Source organism: Triticum aestivum, chromosome 2D, assembly GCF_018294505.1.
Source record: "Triticum aestivum cultivar Chinese Spring chromosome 2D, IWGSC CS RefSeq v2.1, whole genome shotgun sequence".
Taxonomy (NCBI): domain Eukaryota; kingdom Viridiplantae; phylum Streptophyta; class Magnoliopsida; order Poales; family Poaceae; genus Triticum; species Triticum aestivum.
The window spans coordinates 592,958,484-592,970,565 of record NC_057799.1 but is presented as its reverse complement, the minus strand read 5'-3'; positions in this window follow the sequence as shown (position 1 = coordinate 592,970,565).

Below are 12,082 nucleotides of genomic sequence, written 5' to 3'. Positions count from 1 at the left end.
AACCGTTACCCCCACTTCAGCCCCGCAGAGAGCGGTACTACCGCTTGGCCAGCGGTACTACCGCTTGCCCCTATAAGCGGTACTACCGCTCCCCCTCGCGGTACTGCCGCTGGGCCCAGAGCGGTACTACCACGGTGGCAGGGCGGTACTACCGCAAACGAGCGGTACTACGGCCCCACTGCCGCGGCTAGTACCGTAGAACCCGACACGAAAAAGACCCCTCGAATCGAGGCGGTACTAGAACGAGACCGCAGCGGTACTACGGCTGGGGGCTACCAGCGGTACTACCCCTCTGGAGCGGTACTACCGCTCTAGAGCGGTACTACCGCTTGTAGCACCCAAGCGGTACTACCGCTCCGGCCCGCGGTACTACCGCTGGGACCAAAACTGCCATAACTTCTGCATATGAGCTCCGAATTGAGCAAACTCAAGCTTGTTGGAAAGAGGAAGACGAGTAGCATCAAAACAGCATAAGCTCCAACCGAGAGGAGTGAAACCTCCAACCGAGAAGAACCGGCATAACCTCCAACATCAAAAACATCATAGAAGATGCGAGTGAACTCCGTTTTCGATGAACTCGAGCTTGTCAACAAGATGACCATAAGCTCCAAAACTCACAAAGAAAAGAACCAAACAAGAACCAATAAGGATGATGCAAGGATGCAATGGTTTGAGCTCTCTACGAATGATATGATCAAGCTACTCATCGAGAGCCCCCCTTGATAGTACGGCAATCGATCCTATAACCCGGTCTCCCAACTACCATCATGAGACCGGTAAAATAGAAAACCTATCAAGGGCAAACCTTTGCCTTGCACATGGTCCACTTGAGCTAGATGATGACGATCTTGACTCCCGCAAGCTGGACCACCTTTCTTGGTTGCGTTGGCTCGATGAAGACTAGTTGATTGCTCCCCCATGCTCCACTATGGGTGAGCCACTCTTCCGCACATCTTCACAAGTCCATTGTCACCACAATGGACGGCAAGCTTCAAGCATTTGATCTCTTCATGATGCTTCACTTGGACTTGCACACCGCAACATCTTCACAAGTCCATTGTCACCACAATGGACGGCAAGCTTCAAGCATTTGATCTCTTCATGATGCTTCACTTGAACTTGCACACCGCAACCTAACCCCACAAAGAACTCTCACAAAGATCATGGGTTAGTACACAAAGCGTAATTGACAATGCTTACCACACCATTGGATCGCTTGATCCCTCTCAGTACATCTTCTACGCTTTGTGAGTTGATCAAGTTGATTCACTCTTGACTTAGTCTTGATCAACCATGAATCTTTTCAACTCTCTTCATTTGGATGATGTCTTGAAGATATACATGAATGATCACACGATCTTCTTCTCCAAGGCATGCTTGCAATAAGCTCAACTCTCACATGACCAATCTTTGGATAATTCCTTAATAACACCTTGGTCACCACATAAACTCCTTGAAACCAACACATGAACTTCAAGAAATGCCTATGGACAAATCCTTCAAATATAACTCAAGGCAACCTTGTCATCAATTACCAAAACCAAACATGGGGGCACCGCATGTTCTTTCACCCGGCAACGACGCTAGAAATGGCTCGTTGTCGGGAAATCAAATCTTGACTTGAATTGGCGCGAATCTCCCCGGCAACAGTGCCAGAAATGGCTCGTTGTCGGGAAATCAAATCTTGACTTGACTTGGCGCGAATCTCCCCAGCAACGGCGCTAGAAATCCTTCTTGCTACCTCTTGAGCACTGCGTTGGCTTTTCCCTTGAAGAGGAAAGGGTGATGCAGTAAACTAGCGTAAGTAGAACCAAGGTATCAATCCAGTAGGAGACCACGCTCAAGTCCCGCGCACCTACACAAACAAATAAGAACCTCGCAACCAACGCGATAAAGGGGTTGTCAATCCCTTCACGGTCACTTACGAGAGTGAGATCTGATAGATATGATAAGATAATATTTTTGGTATTTTTATGATAAAGACTAAAAGTAAAGAAAGCAAAAATAAACGGCGTCAGAAATAGCTTGTTGACGGGAAATTAATATGATGGAAAATAGACCCAGGGGCCATAGGTTTCACTAGTGGCTTCTCTCAAGAGCATAAGTATTACGGTGGGTGAACAAATTACTGTCGAGCAATTGATAGAATTGAGCATAGTTATGAGAATACCTAGGTATGATCATGTATATAGGCATCACGTCCGTGACAAGTAGACCGACTCCTGCCTACATCTACTACTATTACTCCACACATCAACCGCTATCCAGCATGCATCTAGAGTATTAAGTTCAGAAGAACAGAGTAACGCTTTAAGCAAGATGACATGATGTAGAGGGATAAACTCATGCAATATGATATAAACCCCATCTTTTTTTCCTCGATGGCAACAATACAATACGTGTCGTTTCCCCTACTGTCACTGGGATCGAGCACCGCAAGATTGAACCCAAAGCTAAGCACTTCTCCTGTTGCAAGAAAGATCAATCTAGTAGGCCAAACCAAACTGATAATTCGAAGAGACTTGCAAAGATAACCAATCATACATAAAAGAATTCAGAGAAGATTCAAATATTGTTCATAGATAAACTTGATCATAAACCCACAGTTCATCGGTCCCGACAAACACACCGCAAAAGAAGATTACATCGAATAGATCTCCACGAGAATCATGGAGAACTTTGTATTGAGATCCAAAGAGAGAGAAGAAGCCATCTAGCTAATAACTATGGACCCGAAGGTCTGAGGTAAACTACTCACACATCATCGGAGAGGCTATGGTGTTGATGTAGAAGCCCTCCATGATCAATGCCCCCTCCGGCAGGTTGCCGGAAAAGGCCCCAAGATGGGATCTCACGGGTACAGAAGGTTGCGGCAGTGGAATTAGGTTTTCGTGGATGCTTCTGATGGTTTGGGGGTACGTAGGTATATATAGGAGGAAGAAGTACGTCAATGGAGCAACGTGGGCCCCACGAGGGTGGAGGGAGCGCCCCCTGCCTCGTGCTCTCCTCGTTGATTTCTTGACGTAGACTCCAAGTCCTCTGGATCATGTTTGTTCTGAAAATCACGTTCCCGAAGGTTTCATTACGTTTGGACTCCGTTTGATATTCTTTTTCTGCGAAACTGAAATAGGCAAAAAAACAGCAATTTGGGCTGGGCCTCCGGTTAATAGGTTAGTCCCAAAAATAATATAAAAGTGTATAATAAAGCCCATTAAACATCCAAAACAGAATATAATATAGCATGGAACAATAAAAAATTATAGATACGTTGGAGACGTATCAGTACAGTCCGTCAGGAGCAGACTGACCGAAGCCTGCACTAGCCTACTGACAGGCTTTGAGGTAAGCGACGCAAAAGAGAAAGTCATAGTATAGACAGTAGCCCCTGAGACACTGTCCGGTGTTCGGAAAGACAAGCCAGACAGAGGATCAAGTAATTTTCGCAGGAAACTACCTAAATATGTCTTATGTGCATAAGCAGGCGTCGTTGCTGGCCGCAACCTCTCATGCTGCTGAGGTCTCCGGACTAAAGCAGAATCTGGAGCGGACCGAAGAAGAGCTCGGCCTTGTAAAAAGGCAGCTGGAGGACAAGCAAGGTATGTGGTGACTTGTTGTATATTCGGAAAGAATGAATGATGTGTATTGACCGTAGTGCCATGATATTTGTAGGAGCGGCGACCGAGGTCGAGGTCCTTAAAAAGGCGCTGGCCGATGCCGAGGAGGAAGCTGCCAGGAACAAGCCGCCCGTGATAAGCACGAGGCCAGGCTTAATGAGGTCCAGCAAGAGCTCTAGGATGCCATGAAGAAATGCGAGTCCTTGGAGCGCGATGTTTCGGCTCAACAGACCGAACTCGCCAAGGCTCGCCAAAGCGCGAAAGAGGCCCGGGTTGAAGCCCAGGGCGCCCTCCAGCAGATCCAGGAGGCCAAGAAAATCGCGGCAGGTAAGGCTTTTAGTATGCAAAGCAAGTATGTGAAGAAGAGGTATCTGTTACTAACCCGAATTTGGAGTTCCCCAGGGGCGTTTGTGGATCTGCCATGCAGTGTTTCTGACGCTGCGGAATTCTTTCGAGCCGAAGAAGGGAGCTCAACGGAGAAGCTATTCTGGTCGCAATACCTTGCGCCAGAACATCCGGTACCCTTTAGCGATCAACTAAAACAGCTGGTCGAACTGCATAGGGTGGCCGAACTGGCCATGAAGGACTTAATAATCTGGATGTGGCCTGCCGAAGCCATACCCAGCAGCTACTTTGGTCTCGTGAAGCGGCTAGTCGATGCCTGCCCTCGGCTTGACGCCATCAAGCGGTCGGTCTGCATCGAAGGTGCGCGAATGGCCTTCGCCCGTGTCAAGATGCAGTGGGCGAAGATGAATGCTGTCACGGTCGCGACCGAGGGACCACCCGTGGGCAAGGAGCACCGCACGCCTGCGCGATATTTTAGCGATGTCCTGGAGGGATCCCGCATTGTGGCGGAGCAATGTACGAAGGATGTAATCTTTGAATGAGTTCATTCATATTGTCTTGCTCTGTATTATGAAACAAGATCGGTTATGTAATATAATGCTTGCTTAATATTTTACCTCCTGTGCGGCCGTGTTTATGAAATTTTGAGAGTTGGCCAGTCGTCGGCTTCAGCCCCCACGTAGGTAGTACGGGGGTGTTCAGGATGGAATCTAAACACTCTTGATCCAATTGTTTGGTCCTTGAAGGAGCCGATTCATCGCATAATGCGGAAAAAATTGCTAAAGATTTGAAACCTCCGAAGAGCTGACCGGCTCTCGCCGCATCATGAGAGTCAGTTTTCGGCTTTCTCTACTGAGGTGCTCATCCGGATAAACCAGGACACAATCGCAGTAGTTCTCCCTTTACTACCCTAGCCGATATAGCGAAACGTAAGGTAGTAAGCACAGGAGCCGGGCAACCCAACTATTGACCAAAGACATGATTCGGAGCCAATGCATATAATGCTAAATTTGGGGTGCCGAACTATATTGTAAAAAGTGTTCGGACTTTGTTGCCGTATTATGGGTTGCAGTGAAGCCGCTGGCAGATTAAAGCGTACCAAAGTGCACGGGTGAAACTTGAGAAGATTATCAAAAAAGGAAAAAGGGGGGTAGTAAGCTAGTGCCGCAAAAGTTGGGCCGCAAACTGTTTCCATTATAGTTTGATTAATATGTCAAAGCGTATTTGTAAAAGTGGTGCAATAAGCAACCGGGCTATTTAACATGCCACCACCAGGTCCTGAAAACAGGTAGAGTGATCTTTAAAGAGACCACCTAGAAATTCCCTTGTACACCAGTGCTTCTTGCCAGCTTGGTGTATCCATCCTGTCGAGAGGACCGATGATCAGGTCATCAGAAGAAGCCTGCGGAAAAGAAACTTGAAAAGGATAGAAAAGAAAAATTGAAAGTATGTGTGTCCAGGAGCGGTCGAGCCGTAGTATGGATCACAAGCTAGTTATGCCTCCGTCTGTGCCCATGGTAATTTGAGTGCGTAGTTATGTACGCGCGGTACGAATGCCGCCACTTGGTTGGTACTGGGACGGAGGCCAAATTGCTAATCGAGCTCTTGACGAGCTGGGCTGTCCTGCTGCAGAGTAGTCCGGACTCGTTTGACAGTGTCCGGGAGCTCGGACGAATTAAGGTTCTGCTTGAGAAGGCCGCTCTGTACTCCTGCTGCTAACGCAGCGGTGTGCTCCTCGGTACGGAGGGAGCGTTCCATGTTTCCATTAACTGTTATGACGCTGCGTGGTCCGGGCATCTTGAGCTTAAGATAAGCGTAGTGTGGCACCGCGTTAAAGCGCGCAAATGCGGTTCGTCCAAGCAGTGCGTGATAGCCGCTGCGAAAGGGGACGATATCAAAGATCAGCTCTTCGCTTCGGAAGTTGTCCGGGGATCCGAAGACAACCTCTAGGGTGATTGAGCCCGTACAGCGGGCCTCTACACCTGGTATGAATCCTTTAAAGGTAGTCTTTGTGGGCTTAATTCTTGAGGGATTAATGCCCATTTTGCACGCTGTATCCTGATAGAGCAGGTTCAGGCTGCTACCACCGTCCATGAGGACTCGCGTGAGGTGGAATCCATCAATGATTGGGTCGAGGACCAGTGCGGCTGAACCGCCATGACGGATACTAGTCAGATGGTCCCTGCGATCAAAAGTGATCGGACAGGAAGACCATGGGTTGAACTTTGGGGCGACTGGCTCCATCGCGTAGATGTCCCTGAGCGCGCGCTTGCGTTCCCTCTTGGGGATGTGGGTAGCGTATATCATGTTCACCGTTTTAACTTGGGGGGGGACTTCTTCTGTCCCCCTGTGTTCGGTGGACGAGGCTCCTCGTCATCCTCCTCACTTTGCGACCCCTTTTCCTTGTTCCCGGCATTTAACTTGTCGGCCTGTTTAAAAACCCAACAGTCTCTGTTGGTGTGATTGGCTGGTTTGTCGGGGGTGCCGTGTATCTGGCATGGGCGATCGAGTATGCGGTCCAAGTTGGATGGGCCCGAACTGTTCCTTTTGAACAGCTTCTTCCGCTGGCCGGACTTGGAGCCGCTGAATCCGGCGTTGACCGCCGTGTCGTCGGTATTATCACCGTTGTTTCGACGCTTGTGTATGTTGCGTCGGGGCTTGCCATTGCTATTGCTGGCTTTCGCAGTGCCAGGTTCGCTTGCATTGTTGTTGCTACGGGCTAGCCAGCTATCTTTGCCTGTGCAAAAGCAGGTCATAAGTGCCGTAAGGGCTGCCATGGACTTTGGCTTTTCTTGGCCGAGGTGTCGGGCAAGCCATTCGTCTCGGATGCTGTGTTTAAAGGCCGCCAGGGCTTCGGCATCCGGACAGTCAACGATCTGGTTCTTTTTGGTTAAGGACCTAGTCCAGAATTTCCTGGTTGACTCTCCGGGCTGCTGAATTATATGACTTAAGTCGTCGGTATCCGGGGGTCGAACATATGTACCTTGGAAGTTTTCAAGGAAGGCCTCTTCCAAGTCCTCCCAGCTGCCGATGGAGTTTTCGGGCAGACTGTTCAACCAGTACCGGGCTCGTCCTTTGAGTTTTAGTGGGAGGTATTTGATGGCATGGAGATCATCGTCGCGGGCCATATGAATGTGAAGAAGAAAATACTCGATCCATACCGCGGGGTCTGTTGTCCCATCATATGATTCGATGTTTACAGGTTTAAACCCTTCTGGGAATTCGTGCTCCATTACCTCGTCAGTGAAGCAAAGGGGGTGTGCGGCGCCTCTATATCGGGCCACGTCACGACGTAGCTCGGATGGAGTCCTCCTGCGGTACTCGGCCCGGGCGTGAGTATGATTGTTGCGTCCGGCTAGGTAGCCGTTGTCGCGTGTCGGGGCACGTCCCCGTGATCCGTAGATCGATCTGTTCTGACCTGCTCTACTATCCAAGTCCTGCCGCAGGTCATATGTATGTCCCCGAGCTGTTTTATCTCTACCTTTACGGTGAGGTGGGGCGGGCTGGTGTTCGGCTTGGGTTGCCGCTTTGTCCCAGCCACGTGGTGGTCGGTCAGCCGCATTGTGCGATGATGGTACGGGCTCCAGCGCCTCATCATCAAACTGAGGTAGCAATTTGTGCTTCAGGTAACTTTTGGCTGGGCGCTTGAGGCCGTATTCCTCGGCTGCCAGGACAACAATCCATCTATCGTTGAGCAGATCTTGATCAGCTTGAAGCTGCTGCTGCTTCTTTTTCAGGCTCCTTGCAGTGGCTATTAGCCGGCGCCTAAAGAGCTCCTTCTCGAGAGGTTCCTCAGGCACGATAAAATCCTCATTGCCGAGGCTCACCTCATCCTCGGAGAGCGGAAGATAATTACTGTCCTCCGAGTCTTCGTGTATGGCCTGTTCATCAGGGCTAACTTGCATGTCTTCCCGTTCGACCTGTTCAGAAGTTGCCTCAACGGGGTCTTCATTGTCTTCGGCACCGTCCGGAGTGTTATCTTCTCTTGTGCCGGTATCGCTGTCTTTTGCACGGCGTGATTGAGAGCGGCGCCGCTGACGTCGGCGTTTTGGCTGCATCACTGGATCCTTCTCATTGTCGCCATTGTTCTCTTTAGGTGTGTCCACCATGTATACGTCATATGAGGAAGTGGCCGTCTAGTGTCCGGTAAACGGCGGGTTTTGGGCCTCCTCTTCTCCGGCATCGTCGTCCATACCGTCGATGTCTTCGGAGCCGTAATCAAGCATGTCGGTTAGGTCCTCGACAGTGGCTATGAAGTGGGCGGTGGGTGGGAAATGAAATTCTCCGTCATCAGCCTCCAGTTCGAACCGGATATAATTCGGCTGTGAGTCCCCCGCTAAGGAGAGTGTTTTTAATGAGTTTAGCACGTCGCCTAAAGGCGAGTGCCGGAAGATGTCCGCGGAGCTGAACTCGACGATCGATGCCTGATCGAGCTCAACGTGCGCGGACGCACATGGTTCGGATCCTGTAGTCGGAAACGAGTCCGAGGTTCCGGTGACACAGATCCCACTCAAGGTCGTCCGAGGTTCCGACGCCGCAGAGTCTGCGGCTTCCGTGGCAGGGCTGGGCCTCCCATCCTCGGACGACGCGATCTGCTCCAGATCTAGGGCCGGAGCGGTTACAGGTGCTATCTCCTGGGTATGGTCCGATGACAGATTTAAGTCGTGTTCATCGTGGTGACAGGGAGCGGCTGCCGTGGTCTCGAATCGGTCGAAGATCAAGTCTCCGCAGATATACGCGACGTAGTTCAAGCTTCCAAATCTGACCTGATGGTCAGGGGCGTAGCTGTCGATCTGCTCCAGATGGCCAAGGGAGTTGGCCTGCAGTGCGAAGCCGCCGAATACGAAGATCTGTCCGGGGAGGAAGTCCTCTCCCTGGACAACATTGTTGTAGATGATTGACGGGGCCATCAAACCTCTTGATGATGACACAGCGGAACTCTCAATGAAAGCACCAATGTCGGTGTCAAAACCGGCAGATCTCGGGTAGGGGGTCCCGAACTGTGCGTCCGAGGTCGATGGTAACAAGAGACAGGGGACACGATGTTTACCCAGGTTCGGGCCCTCTCTATGGAGGTAATACCCTACTTCCTGCTTGATTGATCTTGATGAATATGAGTATTACAAGAGTAGATCTACCACGAGATCGTAATGGCTAAAACCCAAGAAGTCTAGCCTGTATGACTATGAGTATTCTTATTGCCTCTACGGACTAAGCCCTCCGGTTTATATAGACACCGGAGGGGACTAGGGTTGTACAAAGTCGGTTATAGAGAAAGGAATCTTCATATCAGGACGCCAAGCTTGCCTTCCACGCCAAGGAGAGTCCTATTCGGTCTTGTATCTTCACAGCCCATCGGTCTGGCCCACGTACCATAGTCCGGATGCCCGAGGACCCCTTAATCCAGGACTCCCTCAGCACATTCCAAGCCATTGAGGCCAACATTCCCGCATTCTACGTTGGGCGTACGTTGGGCGGTGAATGTGCCTGTGGCACCTCCGGTGAATGTGCAGTTCTTGATTCCTTGGAAAAATGGCATGATCACCATGCTAATATATTGAAGTGCTCATTTTGTTTGCTAGTTTTTTTAGAATCACCAGGGGAGGATTCCCTCCACCTGAATATATTGCTCAAAGTGGCCATAATGCCAGGAGAGTGATCCAGTTTATAAGGAAAACCGGATCGAAAACCTTAACAAATTGACCATGTTTATGAGGAAACCCGAGCCGAAAACCAGACAAGTAACAAGTGTTACAAGAAAAGGAGAGGAACATGACGCCCAGCATAAGGAAAGACCTAGTTAGCAAACTAACAAGACCAGGTAGATGAGGGGTGCATCGAGGGATCACAATACCAAGACTCTACAAACAGCCTAACGCACCGCACCGGCGTGCGTATCAAACCCCACGGCACAACAGAGGAGCATCCACAATCAACGAGTGCCAACTCTTAACACGAACCTTGACTGAGAGCTCCGCCACGGATGTTCAAGACGATTAGAAAGTCGGGGAGGCGTCATTGCGTCGTCATTGAGCAAAGATGAGCCAAGACGAGACCAAGAGCCCGAGGCTCGCCTCAACAGAACAGGGTCATGAGCATGCAAAGAAGCAGGCCGGAGACCACACGTAGGACAACCGAAGAGAAACACCTGAAGAAGAACACACCACCCTCGGTCCTGAGCAGGCCACACCACCACCACCACGCAAACCACCCTCAACCGGATGTAGTAACTGAAGCCGTCGTTTGGGTGTCCAAGACGACGCCTCCAAGGAGGTAGTGTTGTCGAGGACACAACATCGCCATCCGATCCCGCAAGCCCGATCTTAGGTTTTCACCCGGAGACCACAAAGCAAAGTATTGTAGGTGCTAGAGCTCCACAACGGCACCTCCTGCAAGGAAAACGATGTCCATAGACGTCGTTACCGCCGGCATCGACATAGTCGATGCAGGGTTCTCACCCGGAGTTTGAGCACATCCCTACAATAAGACGACAACCAACCACCACCACCATCGAACCCTTCAAAAGACGAAGAAGCACGACAAGCCGCCGGAGCCAACCGCACCTTGCGGAGACCACCAACAACCAAACGTCAGCACTAGGCGCCAGATCCATCAATGATTCTGTTCGCTAGTGATCTTGCCCAGACAAATGCAGTGGTCAGGGTCTATGCAAAGCTAATGGGATCTGCGAATGGGAAAGTGGTTGGACTCGAATCAACTGTTCAACAGGTAAACCTTAAATAACAACCGAATTTCACTCAAAAGTTGTAACATTATAGAGACAACACAAGTTCCACCAACGTCTAATCCTGGCATACAACCAATCCCATAGTAGCTTTGCAGTCAGCACTGTGACAATGCAAGTTAAAAACAAAAGGTATCTGCTTAAGAGAACGCACAATGTTTCAAACCAATCTCATATGGATCGACAGAGCTTCCCTGACCTTGTCACCCGGTCCTCAAGATAATATGCACCCCACTCTCAGTATCAACCAAGTCGCTTATATCCCCCACTTTCAGACCAATCACTGCCTTCTCGAAAGGCTTCTGCATCTTGCCCTTCTCGAAAGGCTTCTGCTATTGGGGAACGTACTAATTTCAAAAAAAATCCTGCGCACACGCAAGATCATGGTGATGTATAGCAACAAGGGGGAGCGTGTTGTCTACGTACCCTCGTAGACCGTAACCGGAAGCGTTATGACAACGCGGTTGATGTAGTCGTACGTCTTCACGATCCGACTGATCCAAGTACCGAACACATGGCACCTCCGAGTTCAGCACACGTTCAGCTCGGTGACGTCCCACGAACTCACGATCCAGCAGAGCTTCGAGGGAGAGTTCCGTTAGCACGACAGCGTGATGATGGTGATGATGATGCTAACGACGCAGGGCTTCGCCTAAGCACCACTACGATATGACCGAGGTGGATTATGGTGGAGGGGGGCACCGCACACGGCTAAAAGATCAATGATCAACTTGTGTGTCTATGGGGTGCCCCCCTGGCCACGTATATAAAGGAGTGGAGGAGGGGGGAGGGCCGGCCCTCTATGGCGCGCCCTGGAGGAGTCCTCCCGATGGGAGTAGGATCCCCCCCTTCCCTAGTTGGACTAGGAGAGAAGGAAGGGGGAGAGAGGGAGGAAGGAAAGGGGGGCGCCGCCCCCCTCCTAGTCCAATTCGGACCAGAGGGAGAGGGGGCGCACGGCCTGCCCTGGTCTCCTCTCTCTCTCTCTCTCCACTATGGCCCAATAAGGCCCATACACTTACCGGGGGGTTCCGATAACCTCTCGGTACTCTGGTAAAATCCCGATTTCACCCGAAACTATTCCGATGTCCAAATATAGGCTTCCAGTATATCGATCTTTATGTCTCGACCATTTCGAGACTCCTCGTCATTTCCGTGATCATATCCGGAACTCCGAACTACCTTCGGTACATCAAAACACATAAACTCATAATACGGATCGTCACCGAACGTTAAGCGTGCGGACCCTACGGGTTCGAGAACTATGTAGACATGACCGAGACACGTCTCCGGTCAATAACCAATAGCGGAACCTGGATGCTCATATTGGCTCCTACATATTCTACGAAGATCTTTATCGGTCAAACCGCATAACAACATA